Genomic DNA, 5,299 nt, shown 5'->3' on the forward strand with positions numbered 1-5,299 from the left:
CTTGTCCTCCTGTATTTCTTTATGGGACTTATTTATGTCTTTCTTAAAATCCTCTATCATATTCATGAGATGGCATTTTAGGTCTGAATCTTGCTTTTCAGTTGTGTTGTGGTATCCAAGGCTTGGTGTGTTGGGAGAACTGGGTTGTGGGAGAACAGGTAGCCTTGGCTTCTGTTGCTTATATTCTTGCCCTTGCCTCTTGCCATCTGGTTCTCTCTAGCGCTAACTGGCCTTGCTGTCTGTGACTGGAGCCTGTCCCTCCTGCTTCAGGAGTTCTAGTTATGTCAGAATCCTTGGAGTCCAGCTCTCTCTGTGATCCTGTGATTCTGGGATCCTGGGATCCTGAGATCCTGGTTGTGACCAAGCTCCTGTGATCCTATGATCCTAGGTGTGCCAGAGTTCCTGGGAGTCAAGCTGTCTCTGTGTGTTGTAGGAGTGGGTGAGGAGCCAGAGCCTTGGGTCTCTCTGTGATCATGTGATCTTGTGATCCTAGGTGTATCAGAACTCCTGGAAGTCAATCTTCCTCTGAGTGTTGTAAGAGTGAAAAGGGAGCCAGAGCCCTTGGTTTGCTCTGGGCACAGGTGTAAACCAGAAGGAATGTGTGCCTCTGCCTGGGCAGGCATTTCTGCATCCCTGGGTCCCAGGAATCTCAGTTAAAGATTTCTAGTGTTGTGATAAAGCTTCATGGCGAGAAGCAGCTTGTGGAAGAATGGTTTTATTCTAGATTACACTCTCAACATCAAACTCCATGACTGTGGAAAGTCAGGGCAGGAATTCAAGACAGGAACCTGAAGACAGACAATAGATGAAAGCTTCTTACTGACTTATGCTCCATGGTTTCCTTAGCCTAATTTCTTACACAGCTCACGACCACTTGCCTTGGAATGGCTTTGGACTTCCACTTCAACCATTAATCAAGATCAAGTCAGACAGACTTGTGTATGAGGCAATTTTTGAGGATCATTTTCTCAATTGAGAGTTCCTGTTCCCAAATGAAATTATTCTAGCTTGTGTCAAGTTGGGAAATAAACAAACAGAAAAATAAAATGCTAGCCAACATGGGCTGTATCTGTGGCATTTTTTATTTGCTAATTGATGTAGAAGTTATTACTATCAATTCATGTTCGCAGATTTCCCTGTTCCTATGAAAATGCACAACAGCAAGTTATTCTCATTCCTGCAATCTATCTTGGAAAGCATCCACGCAGAGAGATCAAATCCAGACTTCCCTTAGAGGCCAGGAATGGAAACTCAGACCACTTGGTCAAATGCCACCCCACAACTCCTCAAAGTTACTCTTCTGGCTATACCCACTAGATTATTTGATTTCATTTTAGCAGGATACTATTTTGGACATCTTTGGGTGGCACACCATTTATTATTAGACTGTAACTGCAAAAATCTATGCAGGTTGATGTAGCATTGAAGCCTAAAAATACTACTTAATATTAGACCATAAAATCAGTTTGAGTTTAAAATATACCCAAGAATACCAAGGCTATGGAACAAAGACACACAAATTGGAAAGGGCAACCCCAGAAGTCATCTTGTTTACAAAGAGGAAGACAGAAAGGAAATTGAATCAAAATAATGGGCCAGTGGGAGGGTTCAGCAAGGAAACAACTTGCTGCCCTGAAACTCTGCTTCCATCCCTGGAACCACAAAGTTGAAAGCTAAAACCAGTTCCAGAGACTGTCCTCTAATGTCAATGCATACACCATAGTACCTGTGGGAGAGGCTCAGGCCAAAGTCTGCATGGCACATCCTTCCATTCTTCTCATTCTTTTGGATACTCAGTGCTTTAATATGCATAAACCTAATCCATTCCACTACAAATACAAGGCTGAATGTATCACAGCATAAAAGTGATGGCAACTATTGTCATTTTATGTTAACAAGTCAGACAGCAAAATAGATTTTTTTTCTCCATCTCATGGTCCTGAGATATTTTGGGAGTGCCAAGGAAAGGGCCAGTGGCTATATGGTACTTTCTTAACAAACATCCCCAGCATATCTTCTATGTTCTAAACTCGAAGCTTTTCTACAGAACTCCCCCTGAGCTGAGAGAGGTTATAAGTGTCCTTCTGATACTATGTTTTGCTTTCCTCTATTGGACAGATTGTGTGTTTTCTCTAATTTAAAGTCTCTCTTCAAGGAATAATATCTTGATGGTAAATGATTGAGAACTTCTGATACTTGATTATACAACTTTTTTGCTCCCTTGTGTTGAATCATAAGGATGGGCTTCTGGTTGAATGTTAGCGTGCTCAGATGGAAAAATCAAGAAAATGTCTCTCTCATTTATATGTTTAATAAGTGAGAAAAAAAATCAGTTCTACAATATCGTAGTTAAGACAAAATTCCACGCAACAGTCTAGGCATGTGTTTATTCTCAAACAATAATCTTGTGACTCAAGCATGATTCTGACAGTAATTTTAACAAATTACAATAATATAAGTATCTCATTCTCCACTGGTTACTCTTTTAATAGGAGTTCATTTTTCAACTCTTTCTTTTTTTATTAATTTACTGTAGGGATACTTTGTCTGCATTTATGACTGTGTAGCATGCACATGCCTGATGCCAGTAGGGGATGGAAGAGTTCAACAAATACTCTGTGATAAACTGGATGTGACTGTTGGTTCTGAATCAATATGTAGTTGCTATGAATTGGACCAGGGTTCCCTATAAGAACAGGCAGTGCTCTTAGAAGCTAAACCATCTCTCCAGGACTGAGAAAAATCACTTAAATTAGGATCTGTAAAACTAGTTTTGCTACTATGGTGACTCATAGCATGCAGGAAAAGTTCATAAATTTAACTAAAACTCATACTGAGGTAACCATGTTAGTCCAAAACTTTTCTTACCTTTTACCTTACATTATGATTGCTAAATAAAGTGTAATGGAGCTATTATAAGCTCTGTATTTGTAAGTATCTGTAAGTATCTAACCATAGAAAAGATTTTTCAGAACTGTAAGATAATGCCATCTAGTGAACATTCTGTCAATAGGAGCCCAATGCACCAGCTATTGGGCTTAAATACTCTGAAATATTTCACTCTTATTTTGAAGAATCTCTGTATAAATAAAAACTGTAGATATGGGCTAAAAATAAACTAGAAACAAGTATTAGTAAAGTTTTATTTGGTATCTGTCTATAGTTCTATGTTGACTTAAAAATGTAGATTTGCCTTTTCCAAGATTAATCAATAAGTGACTGAAGCAGGACAAGGCTTGATTGCAGTTTCCCTTTGTTAATGCCTGGGTGCTCTCCACAGCAGAATCCAGCTAGCTCTTTAACACCAAATAACTGGGAAAGAATGTGATTCTATATCCATTTAAACAGAGGATTTACTGTCTAATTTCTTAAATTGGGTCCGTACAATAAGATATTGACAGGGTTCTATTAATCTGATGGACACCTTCTTAAAACTACTTACTAATAAAATCATTGAACACACAATTGTTGAATTGTTAGAGGCATGTTTTTATCTTATTGTTTAAATTTTCTCAGTCATATCTGACTGGAACCCCTGTAAACACATGGATGCCTCATGGCTTGATTTTACAATAATGAATAAATATTTACATTTTCCTTTGTTTCAGTATATATACACAGAACGTTTAAGTTACTGATGTCTATAGTATTATGCTATAGGTTACTAAATAGCTTGTTTGTCTAGTTTAAATATTTATTTTTATTAATATAAATGTGTTTGTGTGAATGTATGCCATTTTTGTAGAGGTGCCCCCACAGGCCTGAAGAGAACATTGGGTCCTAGTGAATAGATCTATAGACTGTCATGAGTCCTATAATGTGGGTGTTGGGTGAGAAACCAGAGTCCTCTGCAAAACAAGCAGGTCTCTTCACTATCCCTCCAGCTCCTTGTCTTTCTGATTTAAATGTTATTTGTTTCTAGGTAACATCCACTGCTTCTCTTGGTCTCATAGCAATTTTGTTAGAGCTTTTTTTCTAGTGTCTGATACAAAGGACCACACAAATAAAGTATCTTCTAAATAAGTCTATGTAATTTCACTCAAAAGGAAGTGATGTAAGAACACAGAGATGGTATGAAGACAGATGTGTTTATTCTGAGTGATGGAGAGTTGTTTAAGATTAAGAATAGACAGGATGCTAGAGAGATGACTCAGTGTGTAAAAGGTCTTGCTGACACCAAGACAGCCTAATCTATCTCTGTAGAAGAAAACTGATTCCCACATGCTGTCCTCTGACTTCCACATTCATGCTAAGATACATACATGAACACACACAGGAACACACAAAATAAACTTTAAATTTAATTTTAAAAAATGGTAGACAGGAGATGTATAATTGTTGATACAGCATGACCAAGAATGGCCTGGACTCTGAGTGGCACATAGAGTTGATATTTTTAATTTCTCTATAAAAGTCAGAGTAGATTGTAAAACAATAAAATAAAATCTTGATCAGAACATATATTTAAATTTTTGATACATGATAAAAATAGTTACAAATCTAAATAGTTAGAGGATAGTGAAGGCAACCTAGCAATGGAGTTTATGCCCTTCAGATACCTCACCAGAAATATGGCAATTAAATTAGTCTGCAGCAAGAAGTGAGACTGGAATTTCAGCTACAGGTGTGAAAACAGACTCCAGTCCCCATGCACAACACACACACACACACACACACACACACACACACACACACTCGACTTCATCTAGTCCCATAGGACAAGCTACCACTCTTTTATTCAGCTTATTTCATTGTCTAAGACCTCCATTGCATCTTGAACTTTCTGATGAGCTCCACATCTTTCCACTGTATCATACCAGCCAACAGATAAAGGAAAGGCTTTTATTAGGACTGAGGACACACATATAGTCAGGCACACACAGAGAAGGACTATCTGCAAAGCATAGGGGAAACTTGGGAAGACCAAGCCCAGTTTCTGCTTGAGGACAATGTGTTACAAGTGTCTTTAAGGGGCCCTCATGCTCTAATTTCAGCTTGTTCAGTTTGAATTGTAAAAGGCCCACAACTGTGGTGTAAACATGTCCTGATCCAGCCTTAAACTGTGGGACCAGTCTACAGGCAGGGGCCCTCCTGGCAGGACAAAAAACTGTGCCAGGACTTTAAGCCTTTGTCTCTGGACCTGGTTGTTTGCTTTCTCAATCATCTATTACTAGCCTCTCATCTGTCTTTCATGGATCTAATTCCCTGTCTTCTGTGTCATCTTGACATGCAGTGAAATGAGGGTTTTCTTTTCTCTCTCTCTCTCTCTCTCTCTCTCTCTCTCTCTCTCTCTCTCTCT

This window comes from Grammomys surdaster, unplaced genomic scaffold, assembly GCF_004785775.1.
Source record: "Grammomys surdaster isolate TR1022 unplaced genomic scaffold, NIH_TR_1.0 267, whole genome shotgun sequence".
NCBI classification, from domain to species: Eukaryota; Metazoa; Chordata; class Mammalia; order Rodentia; family Muridae; genus Grammomys; species Grammomys surdaster.